General features: G+C 41.8%; 1 long non-coding RNA gene across 1 annotated transcript; it reads right to left on the bottom strand.

The window, feature by feature from the left end:
* Positions 1–348: 348 nt before the first annotated feature.
* Positions 349–5748, bottom strand: LOC104153066 (uncharacterized). Its single transcript, XR_696138.2, has 3 exons — positions 5613–5748; positions 1027–1129; positions 349–435 (listed from the first exon to the last, which is right to left on the bottom strand). It is a non-coding gene; the product is annotated as an uncharacterized lncRNA (long non-coding RNA).
* Between the last annotated feature and the right edge of the window lie 6156 nt (positions 5749–11904).

Raw genomic sequence — 11904 nt, 5'->3', positions numbered from 1 at the left:
CCGGTACTGCCATCTTTTCAACTGCTACATACATTTTCACTACTAGCCCATTCAGTTTCTCCACTATGTTTCCAGGTCATAACCCCACTGTTGTTAACAATACTTAGCCTTGACTTCCTAGCAGTATTTCTCGGGCAGCGGTAAGCTGGCCTGTTAGGCAACCAAGAAATCTGAAACAAAGAAAAACTGTTACAAGGAGGATATGGGGCGGGCAGAAGAGTAAGTGGAACTAATAGACCAAAGGCCCGAGGAAAAGAAATAAAGAGAGGATGAGAATAAGGATAGCAACATTCAGAAGGATTTGATCCCAGTGTGGGTAGCAGCAGCCTTACCTGATATTATTATGGACAGTGCTCAGATCTACTGGAAGTTCAGCTGTTGCAGAAGTTCTTCTGTTGCAGAAGTACAGAACCAGCAGAGGGCTAAATCTCCAAGCTTCCCATGTTCAAAACATGATACACAGTTAAGCATAAAGGCAAAAAGTAAGAAATAATGGGAGGGATTAATTACATAAACCTGGATGCCCATCTTTTAGATGCCCTAATTCTTTCCCACAGGACCTGTGCTACATCTACCAGCCCCATGCCACCATCTCAGATACCTTAGAATTCTACATTTAGACTACTGAGCCCTAACCACCCTGTCCTGTTTTATTTGACCCCATGCTCTTCATTCTTGGGGACAACGAACGGTGACAAACCCCAGCCAGAGAACAACTCTAACCAGCTTGAGTTACAGCACCTTTGCGATGACCCAGGTTGTACCCCTGGCCCACTGCTGATCTAATCCAGGGTAATGGGCAGCTCAGTTCCCTGCCTGGCTGAACCACGTGGCCACCTCTAACAGCTTACAGCCACTTCTGTTCCCTGCCACGTGTTGAATGCAAACCACGTGCGGCTGAGCACTGTCATTTCTCATAAGCACAGCTGTAGAACCCAGAAGAAACAGCAAAATCCATTGCCAGGCATCTCCATTACCATAACTACGTGACTGAAGCTTCGCCATAGCATAGCCTTTTCGCCTTACCCATCCGTCTGTTTTTCACCTGGTCTCTTCCAGTCACTGCTCTTCCTCACCAGGCTCTCAAGTGGCCATGACAAGAATGCCTGAGGAGATGAGATAGACGCACCTACAACAAATAAATAAAGCAATAAAGCAATAAGAAGACAAAGTGAGAGAACAAGGGGACATGAGCTGTACAGAGGCTTGAGGGCCAGCCCATAGAGTCACTCAGTCTAGACTCCAGATGTGAACGCAGAGCCTCAGTGAGTGCAATACGGGACTCCGTAAATATTTCAGCCAGATGTCTCAGGGCCCAAGCTACAAATCCTCACAAATGGTGACAGAGTTGGCTGTTGCTGTTCGCAGAGCTCTGCTTCCAAGAGAATCAGTGGTCATTCAGTCAGCAGCAGTTCATTTTTGCTGCCAGATGGGAGAGAAAACCAGGCTCAGAGTTGCAGTTAGTCTCATAGCAAACTCAGCAGTCGGTGGATGGGTCACAGAGCCCTCCATGGGTACTGAGGTTAGCTCAAAATAGCAATCCGGGGAAAGAACTGAAAAGATTATGAGAAACATAAAAGCACATGATCCTAAACTCACGAATAGTTTAAAGGAACTGGCTACTATGTTTGGCGTCTGAACGCATATTTCCGTCTTTAAGCTCCCTCCTCCCATTTGGTCAGCTAAGACTATAGATGCCTAACATTACACAGCAGAAGTACCTTACATTTTTGTTGCTGGAGATGTCTGTTATACTGGCTGTAAGGAGCTTGATGCTTATATCTGCCATTTCACAAACTACGGATTACTTAGTCTATCTTTTGTTTTCTCAGAACATGCCTCCTAGATGAGATGCCTCACAGAAAGCAGTGCTCCTGGTCTGAATATATCCTCCTTTCGGTCTGTTGGCAGCTGTATCCGTGCCCTGTGAGACTAGACACTGTATTCAGCTATCTCGGCCCAGTTTAGAGGAGAGAATAGAACCCATCTCTCCCAGGAAATTTCACTAACTACTAGTCTATAGTGTATTCTAAACTGAAGCATTTACAGTCTGTTGAATTTATTCCATTCTCCTTAAAACATTTAAGTATTTATTGCAGAAGGGGCTAGGACTTGGGTCTCTGCAGTAAAAGTCCTTATATAATCTACCCTGACACTGGCCCAGTTTAGGATATATCTATTTATGACCCAAAACTTGTTCAGCAAGTCACTCAAAATTGGAACTGGCTGAATAATTTATGAGACGATTTGCAGGCAAAAGCCCTGAGTTGGGTTTACTCTGATTCACAGGGATAACATTATTTATGATTTTCTGTTCAGACTTAATGCATGAGTATGTTTCAGTGTGGCCAGTAATTGTCCCAAGATTTGCAGTAGGAGTTTTTCATTCCCCTGTTTTACAGTGCCAATAGCAAAGTGACTCATAAGTATAACAGATAAGCTTTTGAATGAAACAGCCCAGAAGAATCGGATGAAGAGACATGTGCTACCAAATCAGTCTCCTCTTCCTATTGTGCAGTTATATCCTGAGGTGTGGCCCACTGGACAAGTATCTAAAAAGGCCATCGTTTCTTTCTCCTCGTAGAACCTAGACTCACAGAGATAACCTGGAGTGAAAGAAGATTAGGGTAAGTCACTGCAATAATTCATATTTGCTACAGGCTAAGAGCTCATATATGAGCAATAGCTGATGCAGGATGACTAGTTAAGCTGCCATGGCAAACCACTTGCGACTCTGAGCCCTAACTAACAGCTGCTTTTTTCTCATAAGCCCTGAGGGAGGCCAGACATCTGCCAAAGGACATTCTGATGAATACTGGGCTCCCATCGTGGTATATTTCCTTTGAAGACTGCAGAGGCTAACTCTGATTTTACACCTGTATCGCATCTGACCCTCAAACCATAGTTAGAATCCACTTAGTTCTAAACAAGATGTTTCCCGAGCTGCCACATTTGACCCTGGGTCTAAATCTGATTTATCTGAACTGACAGGTGTATGGTTTTAAGGTTTAATTCATTTACCTTCCTATCCTGAACATGACTCCCCAAAACATAGCACAGAAAGAGCTGTGCTGAGCCCTTACACCCTTCCCATTATTCTGCACTTTCCCAAGAGAAAAGGCATGAATATAATGGTCTAAATAAGAGTTAACTCCAAGATCTAAACAAGTACATTGAGCAATTTATTCAGAGCACATCATGCTGTTCTTCCACTTCTTTGGTAATGAATGCACAGCATCAGCATGGCTGAAAGTTAAGGGGTATATTCCTCCATGTCCCTTAGGCTGGCTTATCCAGCAATTGTGTTGGCAGTTTGGAGCTTTTCCCAGGATCTTCTATGGCCAGGGATGCCACAGGCCATTTTATTAAATGTCAATGCCCACTGCTGGTTATTTTTTGAAAAAAAAAAAACTTATTTTCTCCTGCTCCGCATCAAAAGAGCATCTATTTAAAGGTCTTTTTCCTTTCTTTAGGAATGAAATAGCATGAAAGAATTGTACATGCAACCCTACTGTGCACCAGTTTGCTATCTCCTGCAATGACAAAGTCTTTTTCCTTGTCTTGCCCTCAGATCTGCAGCAGTACAGCAATCCTTCTTCCAGCACAGGCTCAGAATACACTTCAGACCCAGAAATGCCAGCTCCAGTGGGTAAAATAGCTAATCAGCAAGTTGAGAGAAATGAAAGATAAGTGAACTTTTTCCTGTTACTGTACAGATCTCAGAAAGGTGGAAATCATGTAAGCAAGATAAAAAACAGGTGGTCAGATACAAGTTTGAAGGACATGCAGAAATTCCCAAATCCTTATCTCTGCCCCCTACAAAATCAGAGTTCCTCCAATGACAGGCCACACAGCACCTTCCTCTCTTTGGAAGATCACGCTTATTTTTCCATTCATGTGAACATGGTAGTCATCTGATAGAGTTAAAGCTGCATTTGTCAATGCCTGTCGTATATGAAACTTTTGGGAAGACAGGGCAAACCATTTTCAGGGAAATGGTTCTTCACTTACTCTCCAGCTCTCAAAGAATGCTTTTTCTTCCTCTCTGTTTTGTAAAGTGCTGTCAACACTTACGGTGCAGTTTATTGTAAATACACAATAATAACAATTGTGTGCATTCATCTCTGATTCAATTCCTATGTAAATTTATGCTAATATGAATGCAGATTAACCCTGCTCCCCTTGGTCCTGGAAAGTTGTCAGAATGACACATGGGTTCTGAAAAGGTTGTGTACCACTGATCAGCATTTTTCTACAGTATTCAATAACTGATAAACCAACAACACAGAGACTATGTTTATTTTGTTTATTTTTTCTGGATAAATCAGTGGAATGTTTAAGGTGGAATCATGAAGGACCAGTTTCTGGAACCATAGTTTGCCCATATTTTCTTCTATTTCACAACAGAACAACTATTCACAGGTGGGTTCTTTTGAGGAACACAATGGTACAAGGGAGTTTTGCTAGTGACCCTTCAAGAGCTGATATGCCATATCTTAGGTAGAAAAGCAATTTTTCTTTCTAGTATTCAGTAACCACTAAAGCAATGCCTAGAGATTATGGATAGGCCTCCTCCTTTTTTCCTGGCTAAATTAGTGCAGTCTTTAAGAGAGCTCCAAAAGGACACATGTATTTTATTCTCTTCCTCTTAGTCTCCCTTTTCTCCATTTTAACATGGAATACACTTACTTTCCAACTGTGTGGGCAGCCAGAGCCATTCTGAGTACCCAAGTCCCACCAGTGGCGAGGTAGCTGGAGTGCTACAGTTGTTCTCTGCCGTCCTGCCAGGGATCTTTGGCTATGACACTTTCTGGTACTTTGCAGTAAATAGAAACTAATCTTTAGTTCATTCCAGTGCTGATTCCCTATAAGGCTCCCAAGCACTTCTTGAATAATCACAGCAGGACCTAAATGGGACTTTGAGAGATACATGGGCTCTTTGCACAGGGATGAATTTCCAGTAATCCAAAAGGGGGTGGGGAAATTGCTATCAGAAACAGCAGGCACCACAACAGTTCTCTAGGAAGATACACCAGACAACAGAAGTCCAATTGCCAAGAAGTATTTTCACTCCTGCAGTTCACAGCTGAGGACTTGATCCTGACCTTTGATACATACAACAGATTTGTTCTGCAGCTGGAAACTCAGTTGCAGCATTTGTGCTTGGAGGGCAAGATTGTGCCCAGAGCTGACAAAGCTGGAAGCTGAGTCATCAGTTCTGAAGTAAGGCAGCAGCCTCCTGACCAGAATCAGATACCACTCCATTTTCACTCTAATAACACTTAATGGACCAAGAAGGCCAGTTATGTGGCGGAAAAACAAGTAAGAATAGGATAACTGTACCCCACACAGTGATAAGAAACTTCATCGACTCCACTCAAGCCTGTCTGCTGGTTTTAAGACTGACACTGAGACAAGTCCTTTCGCCTCTAAGCTCTTCGCACTTCACTCCGTTGTAGAGTGTTATTTCACTCTACTTTTTTTAATCTCATTTTATCGAGGGCAATCTTAGCCCCAAGAGCAAAACAAGTACAATAAAAGCAATTAGAGTCTGGAAGGAATCTGTATTTTTTCTTTGAAATAGAGCCCACGTCAGACAGCTTTTCACATACCTTGTTCGGTGTAGGTTCCATTATGGCATCCCATCAGGCCCATTCAAACCAGGTTGCAGAAGTACTGTGGCTGAGATCCAACAGTGCCTTTCTTCCTGCAATAGCTGTTGTTGGTGATTTCATCTCAGTCATTTTCTCTCTCTTTCCACCTCTCATGCAGCTGCCTGCCTGTCTTGATAGGACCAAAGTGTAGCTCACGGAATCTATATGATAATCACAAAAATAGTTATTTCTGCTGAAAAATGGATTTAATTCCCCCTCTAAACCTTTGTGGATTGCCAACTGGGGGTGTGAAACCAGCTGGCAAAAGATGCGTTCATTTCAATTTCATGACTTTCATATACTGCAGCTTCCTGACTTTAAATGGTTCCTCCCCTCTCTAACGAGAGCAGCAAGGCCTTGAGTAACAGCCCTCACTTTAAACAAAGTTTTAAAGTAGCTTCTTTCTATGGAGACTTCTCTGGGGAAGTTTGACAGCTTGCTCAACCCAGGGCAACCTAATGCCTTTTCTTTCACAGCATGAGCATTTGTCAGAGAAACTAAGAGTCAGGCTTGGTGAAGACGTGTATCCCTGAGTACTCTGCAAGTAAGTGGCACAACAGCGTGGGAAGGAAGCTTGAAAGTAGCACTGGTAAAATAGTGAAAAACTAATTCCATCAATGTTTTCAGAATGTAAAAGTTTGAAATGGACTCTGCTTTACTTTTTTGAATCTTCCAACTTTCTTCTTATAAAATTATTTTAAAAGGTGAAACAAAATGCCTTTTTATTTATCGAAAACCTTGTCTTCGGTACATTGTTTATAGGTCAAAAGAGGATTCTGGAGAGGAGGGGTAACTAGGGGAGGAAAACATGATATAGGGAAGAAAATCCTGATATACCTCTTGACAGTTAATCACACAGAAGAGAAAGGCTATTTCATGGGAAAGAGAATATCAGGTTGGGCAAAGTCATCTAGGTCAGAGCCTCCAAAAGTTATGCTGAATGGTGCTTTGGATGTGAATACTGAAATCAAAGATGTTATCCATGGAAAAATACTATTTGCTTGCAGCCTCTGGACTTTCAGACTCTTCCAGCTGCCCACTTAATCAGTGAAAGCCTTTAATAGACATTAGATGAGGGCCTTAGTAATAACTGAGTCTTTGATGCTGGAGTTACAGAAATTTTAAATGGGCTCTACTAGCAAGTTTGCCTGAAAATGACTGCAGTACGCATCCTTCCTTGTCAGACGCCAAAATGCTCTTACTTTGTGACCTTGCCTCCTTTTCACTGTTCTCCCTTGGGAGATGGGAGAACAGCAAGGCCCTTTCAGTTAAGCCTCCTAACAGTACTTGAGGTGTATGTCCAAATTGCAGTCATGTGGTGGCTACTGTGAAGTGTAGGGTTGTTCATACCCCAAGTTAACTGTAAACCAACAGAAATATAGTTCTGTTAGCACAGAGCTCAGCAAACATACCTGAAAAGGTAAGGTTAATTAGCCTTGAGTTGAGTACTAATATTGCCATAACCTGATTGTTACAAGCATTTCAACTAACTTAAACATCCCTGGATGTTTCTGCACTGTCAGTATGGCTACCATATGTGGGAAAACTGTAGCACACTGCAACTAACTAGACACTTCCAGAGGGCATGCCTGAGCTAGGGTTAGACTAGAGTTTTTGTTTAACATGAAAATGAAGCTTTGCTGTGGTTCTATTTATTTATAACTCCTGCCAGGCAGAAAGTTTCATTTACATTCAGCCAAAGGCTGAAAGGAAATACTGAGGCTTGGGAGTGGAAGGAGGACAGAAAAAAAAGAGAGAGAGAGAAAAAAAAAGAAAACAACATGCTAAACAAAAGCTCTCGTGAAGTTGATAGCATCACCAGACTAGCAAAGCAAGTAAAAAGAGTCAAAAATTCCAGGCACAGAATTCAGAAACTGCAGCTCTCTTCCAGGGAAGGAACATACTGCATCTCATTTCTGCTCTGCCTGCTGATATGATCTACAGAAAATCCATCACCAGCTGAGAGAGGGCTGCATTCATTGTCAATGCATTCCGTCACTTTTGTGTCCCAACTTTCATGGGTTTATTATATGCACAGTCATGGACTTTTCTGTGAGAAAGACAATACAAGCTTGTTTATTGTTGTCTTATAGAACCATTAGGAAGTTTGATGCTTTATAGATACATTTCCCCTCTTTTATTGCTTCAGCTATCAATAATTGGTATAAATTGAGCTTACCACATACTATGGCATGTATCTCCCTACAAACATTTACACATAAATATGGAAAAGATGGACAGTGAATAGCAGAATTTACTGAGAAGCAAGAAGAAACTAGCGTATTCAGAAACAGGAGAAAACTAAGACTTACTGATGAATTATTAGGGCATAAATATTAGATAACTTTCACATTTTCATCTTCTGTCATAATTCTGTATCTAGGATTATCATGGTTTCCTCCTGCATGCCTATCCCTTCAGGGAAGAAGGCAACAAAAAGGAAACTACTCACAGAAAATGATCCACCTAGTTTGTATAGAGGGAAGGAATAAACTTGGAATCAAGTGATGGAAAAGAGCAAGGCTAAAGTAAATGCTAATTTATAGCACCAGACTGGGAAGAATAGTAATATCAGTAGAGCATTTACCTTTGAGCAGAAGCTAAAAAAGACAAATAGATTGAAGCTAACAGTGCCAAATCCACAACTTAGTGAAGTCAGTGTACACATCCCCATCAACTCCAGCTCCACTGGAGCTTCAGTCCAATGCCAGAACTTGTTGTGCTGCTTCTCACTGTAGCTCCTTATCATGAAATACCTCTCTCCATACATATTTGCTTCTAATAGCAACATGGAGGCAAATTTCACTCATGTGAAGGGTAGGACTTGCTTGAAAGGGCAGGCCATGCTTTAACCTGATTTAACAGGTCTCCAGCAGATTGGGGAGTGGTGCCAGTCCTTCCATCCCTATGACTTAAGAGAATAGTAGGTGTCTGACCATTTTAAAAGACTGTACTCTCTTGATTTGAGCCTAGGAAGCTCTACAAGACTCATAACAATAAGTTTTCATTTTTACCTGGTCAGTGCCAACCAAAGTGAACTGAAAATAAAGAAAATCACCTTCCAGTAATCACTATACCTCAAAGAAATGAGCACACACCTATTAGTCCCATTAAAGATAATAAAAGCAAGACTCTTCAATTGACAAACCTGTGCAGTTGCTGATTGTGAAGCATCCTTCAATCCTTTCTCCTCAACAGCCAAAAATGATGGCGAGCGAAGATGTACTGTGTCTTCCCTGAATGAAAAGCATTCAGCCATTAACACATAATTAGAGCCAGAGCTCCAATTCGGACTTTGCTACTGGCATGATTGGTGCAACGTCCATTTCAGGATCAGTACTAGAGGTTTTGTGTTGTAGCATACTCTTGGTGCAGTGTTAGTGACAGGATTATAGTCTCTCATACTCCAAGCCCAAGGCTGTGCAAGCTGTTTCCTTTAGCAAGTCATTATGTATGAGAGACAACTGTTATTTAAACCAATAAAGATGTATGTATCCCAACCCAGAAGACAAAAAAGACATGCAAGTCCAGCATGTAATTCAAATTGAAACACTAGCAAATGTGGCAGGCATCCCAGTATTCTAACTTAGGACAAGAGCCTTTCAAAGCTTTTTTTTTTTTTTTTGTTAATACATATATATATTACACTGACAGGCAAGCCTTAGGTTCCTTGCCCAGCTTGGGTAGTAAATGTAGCTCCATAGGTCTGTGTCTGCTCAGACCTTTGTAATGCAACACAGCTTCCTTCATAGCCAAAAATCATTTCGGCTTTCCCTGATCAGTGATGGGACAGCTCAAGCTGATGGCCTTCACCCTTTTGCATCGTAAGACAGTTCTAAGATTACAATAGAGGGAAAGTATAATTAGAGGAAAGGCAGGAAAGAGGGGAAAGGAGGAAAGTAAGTGGTTGGTTTATCCTGAGCAGAATGTCAGAAAAATGATATGACATGGGATCCCCCACAGAAGTATCACTTTATGTCAGACTATCCCACACTCCGAACATTTCCTAGCAGACACTTTATTCTCAGTGGAGTGTAGCTTTCTGCAAGAGTCCTTAATAGGCCAGCTGGATGTCATTACGTAATTAAGCATATAAGCCAGGATCCTCTGAGGTAGTCTTGAGCACAGCAGTTTTACCATGTAAGATCAAAATGTTTTTCTTCCTTTCAAAAGATGTAGTGCCATTTGTTGTAATACCTTCATGCAAGTGATCAAATATAATATTGACTATTCATTATTACCTGTAAAGAGGTCTGTAAATTCCTGGAATTCAGAAGGCCTGAAGGGATATAGGCCCCAGGGCTTGATGACACATCTTGATCTGAAACTTTGGAATATCACCTGCTGTCTTGATTGTTTTATACTTGCTGCTTGGCATTTCAAAGTCTTTCTCTCTCTCTCTCCCTCTCTCTCCCTCTCTCTCCCTCTCTCTCTCTTTTTCTCTCTCTCTGTCTCTCTTTTTTTCCCCCCAAGGCATCAGTCTTACAGATATTGCCAGATCTAGAGATGTGAAGAATACACAAGAAAGTGAAAGTGAGAAGACCATGCACTGGGAGCCCAGCTGGTATACATCTGCTTTGCTAAGCTTGAATTGAAAATGAGTATCATTATTCTTGTCTTGCATGCATCCTACTGTGTTTAGTTATTGCATCACACAGAAGAGGCAATGGGCATATCCAGTGGCTAGCTCCACTGGACTCAACATGGATTAACTAACTCCTCAATATCCTAGCAGGGAGCTTGTCAACCTTTATATGCCAATTTGATTTTCAAACATGTCCTGATGGAGGAAGGTTTAGAGGAGGCTGTGGGTGTCGTTATGTGGAGACCCTGACAAAAGTTAACACGCTCCCTTTATTGACTTAAGAAAAATTCAATGGCGTATTCATCTGGATACTGTATTAAAAAGTTCCCTTTTTCTACAACATTGCCTATATGTTGTAGAATATAACCTCCAAGAATGCTTTTTGGCAGATGGTTAAATATTTAAGTAGTTGGCCACAGATTTAAAAAAAAAAAAAAGACCGAGAGAGAGATAATTAGAAGAACTGAAGCAGTTAATATTTATTAGTCACGAAGAGTTTGACAGATTGGATGTTTTCCTACCCACACAATCTCTAGTAGAAAAAAAATAAACCTCTCATCGTTCATTATATATGAAGCAAGCCCTTATATGAGGCAGAAGTGGACAGCATGGACTTCCCAGAGTTCTCAGTATGAGACAGTGAGATTAGCAGCTACTGCTTAATTCAAGAACAGTCCAGAAAAGAAAATGGAAATGAAGAAGTTTGTAAAATCCCTCCTGTGGAAATGCACAGAGCTCACCCTGGAAAACACCCAGGACTGAAACCTCAGGACTGATTCTTCTGCCCCACTTCAGCTTTCACTATAAATTATCCTGTCTCTAGCAAGGTTTCGGTGCTGTTCCAGCCACTGGAGATTATCAGATAGCCCATTTTCTATTAGCTTTGCCCCTTCTGTTGGCCTTCATTGTAGGCGAGAAGGTGCGCAGAACAAAGAAAGACCAGTTCTGTGGTACTCCAGAACTGCATAGGGCAGGACTTCCCAAATAATTGGTTAAACGGTCAGAAAGGAACGGACAGATTACTAAGGCTACTTACTGTAGGTGCCGGTTTCACCGGATGCGGCCTCTTTTATCTGCCCAGAAACCTGCTAGAAAAGAAGCGTTGGCACAATTGCCTTGGCTTGCTGGCTGCACCACAAACAGGTTAGAGCAAGAGTAGTAACAGTGGTTCTCACTAGGCTGCAGATGCCCAGCTACCCTGAACACAAAGAGGAGCACAGCTCAGCACTTCTCATGCCAAGTCAGGCCATACAACTGCACTGAGCCAACAGCCAGCCCACACAGGCAGTAGGTTGGATGAGCTCAGGATGGACTTATGGACATGTGGGCATCGGCCCAGCACATACATGATAGGTCTAATGTGTTCTCTATCTGTCAGATTCCTGATACATGCAAATGCTCAGTGTCTCTATCCAGACAAATCCGGTGCAATGGATGTACACATTACTAGTGTACAATAAGGCAGCTACTCGAAACTGTTACCTTCTTCTGTAAGACTGATACTGACACTGTCAGTAATTCATGAAAAAGACGAATCAAGTAAAGTAAAATAGCATCATTTTTCTACTATGTGCCTAGAAAGAGATGAAGCATCTTCATTACATCTTGCCTCTCTTTTCTTAATAGCTCTACTGAATGGTCAGCATGTGCCACAGAATGCAATCC

Source organism: Struthio camelus, chromosome 2 (assembly GCF_040807025.1).
Source record: "Struthio camelus isolate bStrCam1 chromosome 2, bStrCam1.hap1, whole genome shotgun sequence".
Lineage (NCBI taxonomy): Eukaryota > Metazoa > Chordata > Aves > Struthioniformes > Struthionidae > Struthio > Struthio camelus.
The sequence above is the reverse complement of the archived record's forward strand: the minus strand, read 5'-3'. Positions and strand labels throughout refer to the sequence as shown.